At 39.8% G+C, this 19,460-nt stretch overlaps 1 long non-coding RNA gene across 8 annotated transcripts in view; it reads left to right on the top strand.

The window, feature by feature from the left end:
- Positions 1-19,460, top strand: part of LOC110255688 (uncharacterized) — an 81,108-nt gene that overhangs the window by 53,949 nt on the left and 7,699 nt on the right. For 7 of the 8 annotated variants that reach the window (XR_014822746.1, XR_014822740.1, XR_014822720.1 and 4 more), the window contains 2 exons: positions 17,160-17,220; positions 18,530-18,572. This is a non-coding gene — a long non-coding RNA (uncharacterized LOC110255688). Of the gene's footprint in view, positions 1-1,261; positions 1,350-17,159; positions 17,221-18,529; positions 18,573-19,460 lie in introns of all 8 variants that reach the window. The other variant, XR_014822726.1, reaches the window with a different exon arrangement.

Here is a 19,460-nt window from a genome sequence, read left to right as displayed (position 1 = left end):
GCACCATATCTCAGGGTAGTATATATATTTAATTTTATCTTTCTGTCCTGAAACCTCTCGTGTATGTGCTATCTCTGATCCTCTCATGTATGTGGGATTCCCATACATACAAAATTAAATTTGACTTTCTCCTGTTAATCAGCCTGATGTCAAATTTTTTTTTTCTTTTTTTTCTTTTTTGGCTGCTCTGCAAACATATGTATTTTCTGGGCCAGGTATTGAATTCTGAGCTGGAGTTGCAACCTAAGCAACACTGTGGCAATGCCAGATCCTTAACCCACTGCACCAGGCCAGGAATTGAACCCACATCCCTGCTGCTGCAAAGGCACTGTTGATTCTGTTGTGCCACAGAGGGAACTCCCTCATGTCAATTTAATTCTTAGACCAGCCAGAAGAACCTAGAAGGACAGAGGGAAGTGTTCTTCCTCCCCAACAATACTAATGGTGTTTATTAGTACATCTAGTGGACCGATAGACTCTTCTGATGCTGGAACAACCGGCGCCCGCTTTTTCAGACAGAAAAGTCACCTGTATTATCTGTTTTATCACCTGAGTTATTAAATATACTCAGCTACAATATTTTCATTCCCTTTCCTTGGAAAGAGAGCTGACCACTTACACAACACTAGCTTGTTTCAACACTAGCTTTTGATCTTGCAGTTATTTACAGAGTAACTTGAGTGAGGCTACAATTTAATTAATTTATTTATTTAATTTATTTATTTATTGACTTTTTGTCTTTTTAGGGCCACACCAGCAGCATACTGAGGTTCACAGGCTAGGGGAGAATCTGAGCTGTAGCTGCCGGCCTGTGCCACGGCCACAGCAATGTCAGATCCAAGCTGTGTCTGCGACCTACACCACAGCTCATGGCAACACCGGATCCTTAACCCATTGAGCTTGGCCAGGGATCGAACCCGAAACCTCATGGTTACTTGTTGGGTTCGTTAACCACTGAGCCATGACTGGAACTGTGAGGCTACAATTTTAGATGCAACAACCCAAATTCCGTTCTATACAAAGAAATATATGTCACTTACTATTTTTTTAAGTTAGACTATTCTTTTCTTCTTAATCATGATGATGATCTAGCTCTTTTGTGCTGGTATAGACATGTATGAGCATGATAGCCAAAGATGATGAACGATTTGAAAATGAACCAGATTTAGAGAAGCAGTCTTCATGCTGTTTATTATTAGAGTGCAGCAAAATCACAGTACTCACTTTGTATTTTCCTTTCATGCTGTCATTGCCATTCGAGGTCTGACATGATCCTATAGCCCACTGCTGAGGATTACTGTATTTTGAAACGTGAAGAGTTTGCCACAAGCAGCCTGACGTCTTATGTGGTATGAATTGCTTCCGTCTTATTTTTATTTCCCGTACATATCATGAAACACTTCCTTAAAGAAGATCTTTCTCTGTATAAAATATCCCACGGCCTATCTGCCACACATTACTATGTAGATGTCCTAGAAAACCAGTTCAGTTTCAAACACTTGTAACTGGGGCAAGAGGGCCTCTTTTTCTCTTTGTTGGCATCCCTGCCAACCTTGTTAAAATACTATATTGAATTTCCTTAAAGCAGGGGAAAACAGAAGTGTTTTATATTGCCATGTATTTTTAAACTAATGGCTTCTTTTGCATAGTTCTATTTATTGTGTAATTAAGGGGAAAAAAGACTATTCATGCTGAGAAGAAAATTATTTTTAAAATGCTGTTGCAGCTTTTGGATCACATCGTTCTGATTTTCCAATCTCATTGCCCTCCCAGTCCTTCAATCCTCCCTTAAAGCACCGCAGTAAAACAGTTTGATTCCCCCCAAAACATTTTTAATAAATAAAAATATTGCAAACCTTGTAAAATACAACATATTATGAAAAAATTAATTTTCTTTTCAATGAAAAAAGTTTTTTAAGAAGACTAAAGTTGAGGGAGTTTCCATTATGGCTCAGCTGAAATGAATCTGACTAGCATCCATGAGGACACAGGTTCTATCCCTGGCCCTGCTCAGTGGGTTAAGGATCCAGTGTTGTCATGAGCTGTGGTGTAGGTCGCAGATGGGGCTCAGATCTTGCGTTGCTGTGGCTGTGGTGTAGGTGGCGGCTACAGCTCCAATTGGACCCCTAGCCTAGGAACCTCCATGTGCCATGGGTGCGGCCCTAAAAAGCAAAAAATAAAATAAAGCTTAATATAGACACTCTAATAATTTTAGAAGTCTATGTATTAGGTTCAATGAAGTAAAAAATATTCTGTTGTAATGGAAGTATTCCACACTATATTTTATTCACGTTCTTTACAAAGAATGTGACATCTTCAAAGATAGATCAGATAGAAAATAGAAGCATATGTTTGAAAAAATGATATGAGGCAACTACAAGCATCACATATGCTGAAATTTGGCTTGCTCTGTTCTTGCTCAAATTTAAGCCCTCACAATACTTACATATCTAGCATATTTGAATTAATTTTCAAAGACAATAATATCAATAAAAATAAAAGGCTCTTTGTCTTGATTTCCTTGTTTGAAGAAATATTCTCAAACTATAGGCATGTGGATTCCTGCTGTGGTGCAGCGGGTTAAGGATCTGGTGTTTGCTGCAGCTGTGGAATAGGTCACAGCTGCAGCTCAGATCTGATTCCTGGCTTGAGAACTTATATATGCTACTGGAGTGGCAAAAAATAAAATAAAAAAAGCTAGAGGCATGTTATGAAAAATCAAAATCCTGGAAATTCCCATTGAGGCTCAGTGGGTTAAGAACCCAACACAGTGTCTCTGAGGATGTTTGGGTTTGATCTCAAACTTCACTTAGTGGGTTGAGGATCTACCATTACTGCAAGCTGCAGTGTATATCTTTTTTTTTTTTTTTTTTTTTTTGTCTTTTTGCTATTTCTTGGGCCGCTCCCGCGGCATATGGAGGTTCCCAGGCTAGGGGTTGAATCGGAGCTGTAGCCACCAGCCTACGCCAGAGCCACAGCAACGCGGGATCTGAGTTGCGTCTGCAACCTACACCACAGCTCACGGCAATGCCAGATCGTTAACCCACTGAGCAAGGGCAGGGACCGAACCTGCAACCTCATGGTTCCTAGTCGGATTCGTTAACCACTGCACCACAACAGGAACTCCTGTAGTGTATATCTTGAATGAGGCTCAGATCTGGTGTTGCTCCGGATGTGGCATTGGACAGCAGCTGCAGCTCCTATTGGACCCCTAGCTCGGGAACTTCCTTATGCCACAGGTGAGGCCCTAAAAAGAAGAAAAAAACAAAAAACAAAAAAAAAAAAACCCAAAAGCCCAAGTACAAAAATCTTGAGCTTTTCCTGGTAACAACTAGGAATACCTACTGCAAGGAGACTGAGGCATAGACTATCTAACCTTTAAAAATAAAATCAGCTTGAAAAATATTTAGTAACCTTACCCATACTTGTTAATGATATCTTTCATAGAGGGAAGCCCAAGAGGCTTACAGATCATACTGTTATTCCTATGGATCCTATTTCAAACTGTCACTAAATTGTATAGCTTCGTTCTTTCTGTTTAGCTAAGATGTGAAGGGACCTGTACTCATTTCAGTCTCTAATTTTTTTAATAAACAAATGACAATGCTATAAGTAATTTTAAATATTAGGTGAACTTTTAATTTCTACAGTTTTAATTTTGAAGGTAATGTTTCCTACTGAGAAACTTAGAGAAGGTAAATAACAGGTTTTTTAAAAAATGATATTGAATGAAATACTTTTATGAAGTTCTCATTTGGGGTGCTCATTAAATTTGTGGATTACTGGGGAGTGTCACCTTCTAACTCAGCTCATTCAACTCATTCCAGGAGGCAGGAAACTTCTCTCCAAAGCTATCATTTAGATAGTGCTATAATATGTGACAGTTTATAATAGGTTTCCACATTTGTTAATTCATTTGATTTCTCTTAGCAATTCTAACGTAGTGAAAATAGACACTATTGTCCTGTTTTATAAGGTTCCAGAGGTAAACCAACGTATGCAAGAACACAGAGCTATTATGAGGTTAGAGGCAAGCTTTGAACTCCAAATTTTTTGACTCCAAATCTCAAGTTCTTTTCACAACCTTAGAAATGTTCTAGATTCCATTGTTAAATTGAGATGTAATTGAAATACAACATTGTATTAGTTTCAGTTGTATGACATAATGATTTGATATTTGTATGCATTGTGAAGTGATCCACACAATAAAAAGCTAGAGCCTTTCATAAGCAAACTCTTACTGCCACCAGCACTCTTCACTCCTCACAAAATACTACCTCTGGACTTAAATGATGGCCTTCCTGGGCCACAGGGAAAAGGAGGAAAGACAGAAAGAAGCCTAAACTCATGATGCTCACTGGAATCTTGGCAGCTAGGTATATGCTGTTACAGTTTTACCTCAAAGCAATAAATTTTAGTAAAGTTTAAATAGATTAGGTTTGTTTGTTGTATAATCACTTCCCATCATTCGATCACCATAGCAACCCCCATGCCAAATAAGCAAAAGTTTATCCAGGAAAGCTTACAAGAAAGTGCCAGTAAATGCAGCCTCCATTCCTAGTTCCAAAGTTATTTCCAGGATCTCAGCTGGTGCTCAGTTTCCCTGCTTCCTGGCATCTTGAGACATTCAGCTCTCACCCATGAGCACTGGAAAAGTCCCAGATGGATCCCAATACTTCCAACATTTGGCACCAGAGGTCTCACATGGATTTTTTTTTTGTGTGACTTTCCCAATACCCAGCTCCCATAGATAAGAAAGATGCTAACACTGCATAAATAACACTGGTAAAAAATAAAAAAAGGATAAGGAAAAGATTTCTATCCTAATAGATTCTATTCCATTCTAAAAGATTGCTATCCAAATAGCACATGGTTCAAAAAGGATTGCCATTTATCACTGAATGGCCCTTATGATAACAGTGAAAAACAAAATTTATTGGGCATTTTTTAATGCCATGGAGTATGCCAAGAGCTTAACATGCATTATATTGTTTAATTCTTAGAGCCATGTCATGAGGTAAGTACTGCTCTTATCCCCATTTTAGAGATGAGGAAACTAAGTTCCAGAAATCTAAAGTAACTTGCCCAAGCTCATTTCATTTGCAAATTAAGGAGCTGAAATTTTCACCTTAGCTCAGAGCAGGATGTTTGTCATAAAAGCATTGTCTGGGGAGACAAAAGAAAGGACATATGGGCCAAGGGGTGGTTGAAATAACCACTGACTTCCTTCCTTAAGCCTAAACCTGATTTCAATTATATAAAGCTTCTATGATTTGATTGGAAACAAGCAGGAGACTGAGATGAATCATGAGTGGGCCCTAATTATATTAAGATTATGTAATTGATCAAGTATTTGTTGTGCTGTTATGTAAATCACACCCTATTGATGCTGGAAAGATGGTACCAGAATCTGGGTTCTTGTTCATGGCGGTCGAAGAATGAACTCCGCAAACACACAGGTAGCAAGCAAGCAAAGTGGTTTTTTTTTTTTTTGTCTTTCTGCCTTTACTAGGGCTGCTTCTGAGGCATATGGAGGTTCCCAGGCTAGGGGTAAATCGGAACTGTAGCCACTGGCCTACGCCAGAGCCACAGCAACGTGGGATCCAAGCCATGTCTGCAACCTACACCATAGCTCAAGGCAACGCTGGATCCTTAACCCCTGAGCAAGGCCAGGGATTGAACCCGCAACCTCATGGTTCCTAGTCGTATTCGTTAACCACTGCGCCACAATGGGAACTCCAGCAAAGTTTTTATTGAAGGAAAGCAGATAGCTCTCAGTGTTACTGGGGTGGGGGAGAAGAACCCCTTTCTCTATTGTCTTATAGAGGTTTTCATCTCTTAAAGGTGGGGAGAAGCACCAAAGTGGGGTTCAGAAAGATGTGGTTTTCTCCCATTGGCCCTATTCAGTTACCTATATCAGTCCTTGTACAGTAGGGTCCTAGGGGTGGAAATGTTCTGTAAATCTCATAATTTCTTTGACCTTTTCCTCCCGGTAAACTAAGTCACAGGGGATTAGGGATTAATATCCATCTGGGCATAGGTACACTCCCTATAGTAAACAAGGCCTGTGGGGATGTTACTCCCTGGAGCCCTTAAGCCACAAATGTTAATCAATGGTCATATCAAAGAATGCATCATTGAAGCCCATGCTCCTACACTGACTACATGAGTTAATATTCTGTCTGTGAGATCTTTTTCTGCCATGCACATCAAACGCAAGAAGCTTGCAGCACAAATATACAGTTTAGATTGTGCTACAAAATAGTTTCTTTGTGTTGTAAAAGCTAAGGTAAGAGTAGAATGAGGGCTTTTTTTTTTTAGGTAATATGTTTATCTTTTCATATTTGAACTTTAATACTCATGAAACAGTTTTCATGGGTGGCCTTATATCTGTGTCTAAAGGGCTCATAAATACACATATGTTATTTCTTCATTCATTTCAACCTGACAGCCATGTCAGGGATTTTTCCTGTGGGAAGCTACTGACTTAGAAATAACCATTTGTCGATAGACACTTGGATTTTAATTCAGAGGGAGAATGCTCTAATCCTGTGAAGAAACTGAAAGAGAAAGGCTTACCTCTCACACACAAGCTTTGATGGATTACCCTTCTCTTTTTTTTCTCTGCTAAGAAGTAGCAAGAACAGTTTTCTGAAGAGTAATAAAGGATATCTAACCTGGAAACTTTCTTTTGGGTGCCTATACCTGGGACTTTTTTCATAGAAAAAGTAAAGACAAATAATTAAACAAAGAAACTAGCATAGTTGAATTTTCTTCCTTTGCCATTACATATAATTTTTAAATTAAAATTAGTTTATTAGTATAACATATTAAGTGTACATTCATTCATAGATTTATTTTTATTAAAAAAATTGTGGCCACACTCGTGGCATGCAGAGGTTCAACCCAGGCCAGGACCCGAACCTGCACCACAGCTATAACCAGAGCCACAGCAATGATGATGACCACAAGGGCACTCCCATAGGTTTGTTTGTTTGTTTGTTTGTTTGTTTTTTAATATATAAAGTGTGTAATGGACCATATTTTTAACAGCACTTCTAGGTTCACAGCCAAATTGAATGGAATGTACAGGTATTTCTGGCTTTTGACCCCACACATTAATGGCTTCCAACATTATCAACATTGTGACCAGAGTGGTACAATAGTGATGAGCAACCTACACTGATACATCATTATGGTTCATGCTATGGTTCATTCTTGTTATGCATTCTGCGGGTTTGGACAAATGTGTAAGGACACCTATCCACCTTTATAGTATCATACAAATTAGTTTCACTGCCATAAAAATCCTCTGTGCTTTGTCTACTCATCCCTCACTACCCCTCAACCTCTGGCAGCCACTGATCTTTTTGTCTCCATGATTTGATTTTGCTTTTTCCAGGATGCCACATAGTTGGAATCATATAGTATTTATCCTTTTAAGATTGGCTTCTTTTGCTTAGTAATGTTCATTTATGATTTCTGCATTTTTATGGCTTGATAGCTCATTTCTTTTTATCACTGAATAATATTCCACTATATGGATGTACCACAGGTTTATTTATCCAACCACCTGCTGACCTGCTGAAAGATATCTTGGTTGCTTCCAAGTTTTGGCAATTCTAAATAAGCTGCTATAAACACTTAAGTAAAGAGTTTTGTGTGGACATAAATTTTCAACTCCTTTGAATAAATACTAAGGAATTACTAGACCATATGGCAAGAGTATGTTTAGTTTTGTAAGAAACCACCAAACTGTCTTCCAAAGTGGCTATACCGCTTTTCATTCCCACCAGTAATGAATGAGAGTTCTTGTTGCTCCATATCCTGCCCAGGATTTGGTATTGTCAGTGTTCGGGACTTTGGCCTTTCTGATAGGTGTGTAGTAGTAGCTCACTGTTTTAATTTGCATTTCCCTGGTGGTATAAGATGTGAACATCTTTTTTTCTTATTTGCCTTCTGTATATTTTCTTTGATGAGGTGCCTGTTAAGGTCTTGGCTCATTTTTTAATTGGGTCATTTATTTTCTTATTGTAGGAGTTCCCATTGTGGCTCAGTGGTTAGCAAATCTGACTGGCATCCATGAGGATGTGGCTTTGATCCCTGGCCTTGTTCAGTGGGTTAAGGATCCCGCATTACCAAGAGCCGTGGCGTAGGTCAAAAGGTGGGGCTCTGATCCTGCATTGCTGTGGCTGTGGTGTAGGCCAGCAACTATAGCTCCTATTGGACCCCTAGCCTGGGAATCTCCATATGTTGTGAGTGCAGCCCTAAAAAACAACCCCCCCCAAATATATATGTATTTTCTTATTGTAGAGTTAAGAATTCTTTATGTTTGGGGCTTATTTTTTTGATTTGGCTATCTTATCTGTTTGTTGGCTATCTTCTCATAGTAGAATGTAAACTTCATAAGAGACAATTATTGGGAGTTCTTATGGCTCAGTGGAAACAAATCTGACTACTATCCATGAGGATGTGGGTTTGATCCCTTGCCTCGCTCAATGGGTTAAGGATCTGGCGTTGCCATGAGCTGTGGTGTAGGTCACAGACTCGACTAAGATCCTGAGTTGCTTTGGCTGTGGAGTAGGCTGTTGGCTATAATTCCCATTTGACCTGTAGCCTGGGAAACTTAATATGCCAAAAGAGACATTATTTCTTCTCTGCTGTATCTTTTTTTTTTTTTTTTTTTGTCTTTTTGCTATTTCTTGGGCCACTCCCACGGCATATGGAGGTTCCCAGGCTAGGAGTTGAATCGGAGCTATAGCCACAGGCCTACGCCAGAGCCACAGCAACGCTGGATCCGAGCCGCGTCTGCAACCTACACCACAGCTCACGGCAACGCCGGATCGTTAACCCCCTGAGCAAGGGCAGGGACGGAACCCGCAACCTCATGGTTCCCAGTCGGATTCATTAACCACTGCGCCAAGACGGGAACTCCCTGCTGTATCTTAAGTGCCTGAGAGAGTGCCTTAATGCAGAAACCTCTCAAAAAAAGCAAAACAAAGAATATAGTCTAATAAGTCGCTATGAACTTGAATTTTTAAGTTTATTCTTATTTTATATTGGAATATAGTTGATTTACAGCGTTGTGTTAGGTTCAGGTACACAGATAAGTGATTCAGTTATGCATATACATATATCCATTCCTTTTCAGTTTCCTTTCCTATATAGGTTAATAGAGAATAGTGAGTAGAGTTCCCTGTGCTATATAGTGGGGTCCTTGTTCATTATCTATTTTATTTTTTTAATTTCATTTTTTTTTTTGATATTGTGCTGTATGAGCTGTTTGTGTATTTTTTGGGGAAATTAATCCCTTGTTGATCACATCATTTGCAAATATTTTCTCCATTTCCATAGGCTATTTTTTTTTTTTTTTTTTTGTCTCTTGTCTTTTCAGGGCCGAATATGGAGGTTCCCAGGCTAGGGTTCTAATTGGAGCTGTTGCTGCCAGCCTACACCACAGCCACAGCAACGCAGGATCCAAACTGCATCTGCAACCTACACCACAGCTCATGGCAACGCCAGATCCTTAACCCACTGAGCAAGGCCAGGGATCGAACCCACAACCTCATGGTTCCTAGTTGGATTTGTTAACCACTGAGCCACGATGGAAACTCCCAGAGCAGAAGTTTTAATTTTAATAAAATTCATTTATCGATAATTTCTTTCATGAATCATGCCTTTGATGTTGTATCTAAAAAGTCATTGCCAAATCCATGATCATCTATATTTCCTCCGATGTTATTTTCTGGGAGTTTTATACTTTTGTGCTTTACATTTAGGTCTGTGATCCGTTTTGAGTATTTTTGTGACAGGTACAGTCTGTATCTAAATTCACTTTTTTACATGTGGATGTCTAGTTCTTTTAGCATTGTTTGTTAAAAAGACTATCTTTGCTCCATTATATTGCTTTTGCTCTTTGTAAAAAATCATCAGTGAACTATATATATGTGTGTGTATATATATATATATATATATATATATATATAAAATTTCAACTGAAGTATAGTTGATGTACATCATGTTGGTTTCTAGTGTATAGCAAAGTGATTCAGATATATATATATGTATACATAATGGAAATATACATGTTATACATGAATATATATACATATGTACACATATACATATATTTTTTTAACTCAGTGAATTTTATTACATTTATAGTTGTACATTGATCATCACAATCCAATTTCATAGCATTTCCATCCTGAACCCCAAGCCCATCCCCCACCCCCCCAATCTGTCTCCTTTGGAAACCATAAGTTTTCCAAAGTCAGTGAGTCAGTATATGTTCTGCAAAGTAGTTCATTGTGTCTTTTATTTAGATTCCACATGTAAGTCATAGCGTATGACGTTGGTATCTCACTTTCTAACTTCACTTAGCATGATGATTTCTAGGTCCATCCATGTTCTGCAAATGCCATTATTCCTTTCCTTTTAATGGCTGAGTAATATTCCATTGTGTATATGTACCACATCTTCTTCATCCACTCCTCTGTCAATGGACATTTAGGTTGTTTCCATGTCTTGGCTATTGCAAATAGTGCTGCAGTGAACATTGGGGTGCATGTATCTTTTTGAGTCATGGTTTTCTCTGGATAGACGCCCAGAAGTGGGATTGCTAGATCAAATGGTAATTTTATTTTTAGTTTTTTTGAGGAATCTGCATACTATTTTCCATACTGATTGCACTAATTTTCACTCCCACCAACAGTGTAATAGGGTTCCCTTTTCACACCCTCTCCAGCATTTATTGTTTGTAGACTTTTTGATGACAGCCATTCTGGCCAATTTAAAGTGGCACCTTATAGTAGTTTTGACTTGCAAATACATATATTCTTTTCCATTATGGTTTATTATAGAATAATGAATATAGTTCCCTGTGCTATACAGTAGGATCTTGTCATTTATCTATTTTATATATAGCAGTTTGTATCTGCTAATCCCATATAGTTCAATGAACTATATTTATATAGGTTTGTTTCTAGGCTCTCTATTCTGATAAAATCCCAGGAGACTAGGGCCTGGTCAAAGAACTATATTTATATAGGTTTATTTCTAGGCTCTCTATTCTGATAAGTCCCAGGAGACTAGGGATAAAATCCTGAGGGCAGACTTTATGAAGAAGAGCAGAATGATTTGGTGTATTTTAAAACGGTTTCTTTTCTCCTCCCCCTGCCAGAGGAGACCCCAGTGGAGTTCTAGGAAGTAAAATTTTAAAAAGTGTGAGGTCCTCCTGATGACTAGGTCCTCTTGAGTTTTTACCTCTCAGACTTGTCTACATTGTGCTTTCAGTAATTTGTCAAACACAGTTCAGGTTTCCCTGTCCTGGCACTGGTCTTCATTGAGGTTTCTGCTCTGGTAAGTTATAATTCTTTGTATCCATCTATGAGTCTCTCTAGTTTGGGAGGCACTAGTTTGTCCTGTGAGTTCAGATCTCTAGTGAATCTGAGAAATGTTGATTTTTCAGTTTATTGAGCTTTTTACTTGTTGTTAAGATGGAGTGACAACTTCCAAGTTTCTTACATGCAGGATATGAAATCAGAAGTCCGCAAACATCTTTTAGAAATGAGAAATACTGAGATTAAAATACCTGTGTCCTTTCTTTTTTCTATATGTAGATTTGTAGCAGCCATAATTTTCAGTGAAAGAATTTATTTATAGAAGAATCTGTATATATGTAAGTAAATTTTAACTATATAAAAAGAAACACAATTTACATGTTAGATGTGGGGAATTCCTGCCATGGTACAATAGGTTAATGATCTGGCTTGTCTCTGATGAGGTGTTAGTTCAATCCCTGGCCAGAGGGGAGTGGGTTAAGTATCAGGCATTGCTGCAGCTATGGCGTAGGTTGCAACTACAGCTGGGATTTGATTCCCGGCCTGAGAAATTCCATGTGCCATAGGTGTGGCCAAAAAGTTACACGTGAAGTGCTATGATCTGAGATATTATAAGACATAAAACTGTATGGCTTTTGGAGGTAGACATGCTTCAGATTGAATATTGGCTTTACCGTATATGACCTACATGATCTTGAGGAAAATATTTAACCTATTTGAGTTTGTTTTGCATTCTTTTAAAGATATAAATATATAAGTAAAAGAGCATATAAAATTTGAAAATATAAAATATGTTTTAAAAAGGATAATAATGCCTATATGCAGAAAAGAGTTAAAAGACCTAATGTAGAAAGACATAGCAGTCCCAAGATCTCTATCCTGTGAAAGACCTACTTCAAGGCCTGCTTTCGAGGCTGGCCCTTGGTTGGCACCAGGAAAGTTACATTTGGAATGGTGGTTCCCACCATTCTCTTATAAAAATGACTCACTTGCTTAGACTGTTGGTGCAAACAATGCGGTTTATGCTGGGTGCCTGTTCTCCTTCCAAGAGTCTGTGATTTTAGTGCATGTTAGACTAAGAATGCCTATTTGAGCAGCCCCCAATAAAATTTCTGGACATTGAGTCTCTAATGAGCTTCCCTGGTAGATACCATTTTACATGTGTTGTCACAACTCATTGCTGGACTCCTGTGTGGCTCTCCTAAGAGAGAAATCTTGAAAGCTTGTAGGTTCCTTCCAACTTTACCCCATGCACCTTTTCCTTTTGCTGATTTTTCTTTGGATTTATTTACTGTAATAAATCATACGCATGAATATGACTATATAGTGAACCTTGTGAGTTCTCCTAGCAAAATTTACTAGATTTTTCACAGCCTCCTTTTTACTAGATTTTTCCAAGTACTAAATGTAATTACACTTAGCATAATATTGTGATAATAAATAATAAGAAACAGTAATAAATGATAGGTAGAAGTATTATTTGTCTTGTGATAACTTGGTAGATTTGAGTCTTCTTGCTGCATCTGCAACCTACACCACAGCTCATGGCAACGCCCAATCCTTAACCCAAGGAGCGAGGCCTGGGTTCGAACCCACAACCTCATGGTTCCTAGTCAGATTCATTTCCGCTGCGCCACAACAGGAACTCCCCCATTCTGAACCTTTGAGAAAATAGTTTGTCCTAGCCACTTCCTGTGCTTTAAAATTTTAATGTATTAGTATCTGACAAGAACCCACTTGACATCAAGAAATGAAGACAACAGGATGTACTTTTTTCTTGTCAAGGTAGAACTTTCATACTTGGCTAATCAAATAGAAAGTTTGATTTCTGCATGCCTCAGGAAGAAAAAGTCCTAGGTGGATTTGGGCTTGTATTCTGTAGTTTTATCTTACTCTGGCTGAGTCCCTACATTGCAAATTGAAGCACTTCTGCTGGGTACCCCACCTTTTAATTACCTTCATTGTCATGTTTATCAAAAGCAGATGAAAGCTTGAATCTCTATTATGTTTTGGTTACTTCTCCAGCTCATATGCTCAGTGATATGAAAGATTGCCAGGTGCATGTGGGGCCTTGTGCAGGAAAGCACTCTGCGCAGGTCCAGCCTGAGGTGTGAGCAGCCCTGTCACTTGGGCCTTAGGATCCAGCAGACCCCATGGGGTTGGAGGTATCAATGGTAGGAAAAGATGCTGTATGGATTTTGTGGCAAGCCCTCCTCATAGGGGAGTCACAAATCAGGGCCTTGGGAATTGGGAGCAAGGGCATGCTATCTGCAGTAGAGAATCACGTGTCTTTGAAAAACTACTCCTGCCATGCTTTAAGGCTCTGGTAGAGACAAAAAGCCTGTCAGTGGTCACCAAGTGACCATGCAGTGAAACTTCCCATCATGAGCTGTGGGCAATCAACAAAGTCATAAGATAAGCAATCATAGTTTAAAAAAAGTGCTACATCCAGGAGCATAAGTACGACCAGAAGGCACAAGTAAGCTGCATAAGCAGTAGCCCAGACCACCCACTATGGTACCTCCCACTATTGCTCCAGTGTCCCTCCTCAGCTCACACCTATAGCTGTTTGGGGGATTCTTCATGACCAGTTGAAAGACAAGAAAAGAGTCTGAGTTGCTTTGCAGATGGGCCCATTTTGCATGTGAATGCAAGCTGGAAATGGATGGTAGCTTCTCCACAGTCCCCTCAGAGTTCGCCTTGAAAGGCAATGGAAATAGAAAGTCCTCCAGTTGGTAGAGCTTTGAGTGGAGCACTTGGGTGTCCATTTCTTATGGAAAGAGAAGTAACCTGAGGTTAGAATATGTATGAACTTATGGATAGTGGCAAATACGCTGACCGCTTGTCCAGTGGTCTGGAAGGAAAAATAAGAGTGGAAGTTTGTAACAAGGAGGTATGGAGAGGTTTGTGGATAGACATGGGAATGGACATGAAGTGTATCAAGTGTTAAGATTTACCTGAGAGAATCTACACAAGAGACACTAAACAATCAAATATACAAAATGACCTGGCCAGTTGACTGGCTAGCCTAGTACTGGCTAATCTAGTACTGATGTGATGGACACATGAATCAAGTGGCTGTGATAGTGGAGTTGGAGACAACGCAGGGAACAAGCATTATTGCTTCCTACTTACCAAGACTGCCACTGCCGAGTGTCCAACTGCCAGCAACAGAGTCTGAGGGAGAAAGTCACTATATTGGTCGCCTTTATCCCGGAAGGGCCAGCAGTTCTTCCTGGGAATAGACACATATTCTGGGGATGGGTTTGCCTTTTCCTGCATTCTGGGCCTCAGAGAGAACCACTCTTTGAGGGCTTACAAAGTGTTTAACTTATTGGATTGGGATCCCATGTAACTTTGTGTCAGACCAGAGACTCATTTTACTGCAAAGGAGATACTGTGTCCACAACCATCATCTTTTCATATACCTTGCCACCCAGAAGCTGCCCCAATGAAGGAGTGTTGGAATAGCCTGCTTAAGGCACAGCTTGAGGACCAGCTTGGAGGCACTACCCTATGAGGATAGCCTGTGCTGGGATTCTCTCCTGGGACTTGTCTCTTTGACACCATAGAGTCTAATGCACCACACAGCCCAGTAGCAGGACTGCTAGTGTCACAACTTGGATTTGATACAGAGCTTTTTCCTGCTCTCGGCCTCACTCAAGGCTGACAGCCTTTTAGGTCGCCCAGTACATGGCCCAAAGCCATACCTCTAGGTGTGGAATGTGTTGCCTTTAGAACCCAAAGAGGCCCAGCAGACATTGTGCTGCCTTCTTCATGGTAGAAGATAAGATGCACTAATTAATCTTTTACTTTGGAGGGATAGCCTGGCAGACCCCTTACTATTGGGCAAGCTTGAATCTTCACAGGTTTCTCTCTCATTCTCTGAAACACACATATATTATAAAGGCCTCTGAAGTGCCAGCTATTTCTTGCTCGTCCAGTCCAACCAACACACTGCCACCAATGTAATGGATCAATGTGCTGTTCCATGGGGTGTCCAGATGATCCAGGTCTCTTTGAAGTATATTGAGACGGGGGAAGACGTATATCCCTGGGGAAAACTGAAAACACATATTTTTGGTTTATTACATGTGAACTCAAACTATTTCTTGTTCTCCTTTCCAGATTGAGATAGAAAAGAACACATTTGCAAAATCAAAATCAGTTTCTAAATTGCCATTGACCTAACTATTGAAAAATTTTACAGTAGTTTACATAGACAAATTTTCTAAGTGCTTAAAAATAGTGGTTGTTCTTTGGGATATTTACAGATATTTATACAGAAAGTATATATTATAGGAGGTAGATACAGGAAGTATATACTGTAGTACAAGTTTCATTGCTAAAATATGGTTTTCCAGGAGTTTCTGTTTTGGCACAGCTGGAACAAATCTGACTAGTAACCATGAGGCTGTGGATTCAATCCCTGGCCTTGCTCAGTGGGTTAAGGATCCAGCATTGCTGTGAGCTGTGGTATAGGTCGCAGACATGGCTCGGATCTCTTGTTGCTGTGACTGTGGCATAGGCCAGCAGCTGTACCTCTGATTTGACCCCTAGCCTGGGAACCTCCATGTGCCATAAGTGTGGCCCTAAAAAGCAAAAAGCAAAAAAAAAAAAAAAAAAGAAGAAAAGGAAAGGAAAAAATGATTTTTCAGGGAAAGAGAAATACTGTCTAGAAATTCAAGGGCTATAGATACTTGGTAACCACAGCCAAGGCTGAAGTAGAATATGGGCAAGCATACTTAATAAAAATGATCAAGCATGCAAGCTTGATCCATGCAAAGCCATTCTGATACTCTTTCAGACTGGAAGATGAAAGAGATTTCAGCTACTGGTTCAGTTATTATTCTGAAGTGAGGTTTTATTGTTTTAAGAACTCACAGGTTGAGACTTGTCACAGAAGTCAAGCTAGATCATCATCTGTGCTTACAACTGATACTGCATTCAACAAAAGATCTACCAATGTCTATTGATAGGTAAACTTCAGTCTATATTCCTGAGGCTGTATTAATCTCAATTAATAGCTGAGATTATTAATTGTAATTAATTCATACACATCTGGCCTGGCATCTGTGATTAGACTACTGTTTAGTTGCGTTTGCTGTAGTCTACAGTCATCCTACTGGATCCATTCTGCAGATGCCAGACCAGTGAATTAATGGAAATGTAAGGTCCACAATCCTTAAATCCTTTAGATCCTAGGATGCAATATTGTTTGTTTCTTAAGAAGTAGGTATGGGCAACACCAGCAGCCTCAGAATGTTCAAAGGGACTTACGGAATAAAAATTTTTGGAAGAGTTTGCTCAGATGTCTCAGCCCATGTGTCAGAATCCCTAGTCCCCCAAACAGTGCTCTGGCCTTAATATAACAGTTTCCTTAGTTAGGCTTTTAATCATCTCTGAAGTTAATCCATTCAACTAAGACTTGGACTTGGACCTTGACTTTCTCTGCTTTCCAGCTGCAGGAGATGAGAACTTCTCTGCAACCAAAGAGCCCTCTTCCTTTTGCACCTGGCATTCAATTCCTTGTTTCTTACCCTCAGCTATTCTCCATCTTTCTGTAGCACATCGGTGGTCCTTAGCAATAGGTAAGGATATTGTTATCCTTATAGCTATTATTTTTTCCATATGTCTCAAATGTCTGATTCATCAACCTGCTAGTGTGTTCCCTTTCACAGATTCACTTTCTCAGTTCACCACCAGTGAAAATTTATGACATAGAGATTGTCTGTGCTTCAGCGATGGTGTCCTTATCTCCAGTCTGGGCAGTGAGTGATCTGGCTCTAAACCTCATCTTATCATTTGTGCTTTCAGACTTCTCCTGGTACAGACCAGGTTCTCCAGAAGAGATGCTGGACAGAGTTTGGGTTGCAAGGTATGTGCTGGGGTCAACATTTTTGTAAGGAAGGGGAAGCAGAGGGAGAAATCTTTCTGTGCTATAGCCCTGACAGTTTCCAGCAACTCAGCTGGCTACATTGGAATGAATTTGCCTGTCATAGTTGTCCATCACTGGGCCAAAATGGGTAGGTCTTTATAACATTTGTTTGTCAGTTACTAGATACAAGCTGTCTCTGGTGCCCCTTGGATGAGGTGGCTGTTTGCAGCCAAGGGACTGATACTTGGAGGCTGTCTGCTGATTGTCAGCCTTGAAGGAGAATCTAGGAAATGTCTCTCTGTCTGCTACACAGACTTATATTTCTTCATACACTGCCTCCAACCCTCTTAATTATTCAGGCTCCCACTTTCTCTTCCTGTTGCGAAACATGTTTTTATAATATTTTCTTAGCCTCTTTGCTGAAAACTCCATCTTGTCCTTCCTTACTTTGTCCCGTCTTCCTGCTTGAGAAACGGTGATGGTAAATGACTTAAGCTTAAGAACAAAGACCTAAAGGCATGGGTTATTCGCGGGGTCAGCTGAATGAGGACATAATACATTGCTCTAGGCATGCTGGACCTGTGCAGATTGGCACACCATTTGCACAAGCATGATATGTTCTCTAAAAAATAAGAGAAAGAGGAACCTCATGGCCAAGTGGTTTATGAGTGGTCGTTAGCAGAATATGCATTAGCAAAGAGAACCGAGGTGCAAACCTAGGCACACAGGGTTGCGGCAAATAGGCATGCAAACTGCATGCAGTTTGCGGAAGCACAGTGAGGATTCTCTGAAATGCTGTGCATAGATAGCTAACTCAAATGCTAATGGTTCTTAAATGCCTAAAGTTTAGAGTAAAAGTTTAACCATCTACCAGCTAAGTGACTTTTAAAATAATAAAATAACATATAATAATAAAAAAAACCCTTATATCCTGCACCTACAACCCCCTTTTCACTTGATGGAATCCTCAAGAGCACAATAAAAGCAGTGTGGTTTCTTGAGGCAGGGATCTTGGTCCCTGAGACCTTGAGTCCCCCAGTTCCCACCTTTACTTAAGATAAATGTCTCTGTATCTTGTTATACGTTAACTTATATTTCTTAAGTTCCCCAGCACCCGTTCTTCAGCCCCATCCTGCTGAGCTGGTCTTGGCACCTTCCATTCACTTTTTCTCATTTCTCCTCTCTTTGTCCTTTTACTCTGTAAAATCCTAGCCTGCTCTCTGACAACTCCCCCTGCCCAACGCTGTTCTGCATCTCCAAAAGAGTAGTGTGAGGACCATTTCTTTGTTTTGTCACTTTCTTCTTTTAGGTGCTGCCAAGTCTGAGCTGGGTCAAGATTGAATTGGAGGAGAGTAAGTTTTTTTAAAATAATTCCTTATAGGATTCACAAAGCCCTTTCAAATTCATTTTTGAATTTTACTTCTCATAACCACTCTGTGAAGAGACTAGCATTATTTCTCATCTTACAGTTGAAAAAATCTGAGGTCTAGAGAGGTTATGTGACTCATTGAATCTACACAGGTCCTATGGAGTGTGGGACCCAGGTGTTCTGATCCCAGTCCATGGCTTTGGCTGCTATGTCTTAGCTCCTGTATCTACCTTGCAATGTGAAGACTGAGGAAAAGATGAATTATTTGCATAAAGAAGAGCTAATGGTATTCTGGTACCAATTCTCAAAGCAAACGTGGGGGTTGGTTTCCCACATACCATGGAGCACTTTTCAGACATGTTGATGTCCTGCAGTTCAACTCAATTTTGACACTATCTACCTAAAGATAGTGTCATACTCTACACGTTAAGGGTTCAGTCCTACAAGACTTCCCCCACCCCCCACTTCAGATGCCAGTGCAAGTCCAGTTTGTCACCTGGGCTTCTGACTAGCCAGCTATAAAATTGGAGTTCCCCGCAACTCCTTCCTTAGGTAGGATTAATTTGCTAGAGGGGTTCAGAGAACTCAGAGGAATATTTTACTTACTATTTACTAGCTTATTATAAAGAAAGACATAAATCAAGGACAGCCAGATAGAAGAACCGCGTAGGGAACATGTAAAGAAATGGGAGGAGCTTGCCACTCTTCCCAAATCTCCATGAGTTCACCAATCTGGAAGTTCTCTGAACCTTTACTGTTTCTATGGAGGCTCCATTACATAGACATGGTTAATTAAAGCATTGGTCATTGATGATTGATTCAATCTCCAGCCCCTTTCCCCTTCCCCAAGGTCTTGGAGGTAGAATTTAAA

This window comes from Sus scrofa, chromosome 1, assembly GCF_054392235.1.
Source record: "Sus scrofa isolate SSC_HxYL_T2T_F1_AM1 chromosome 1, Sscrofa_HxYL_maternal_Yorkshire_Landrace_v2.0, whole genome shotgun sequence".
NCBI classification, from domain to species: Eukaryota; Metazoa; Chordata; class Mammalia; order Artiodactyla; family Suidae; genus Sus; species Sus scrofa.
The sequence above is the reverse complement of the archived record's forward strand: the minus strand, read 5'-3'. Positions and strand labels throughout refer to the sequence as shown.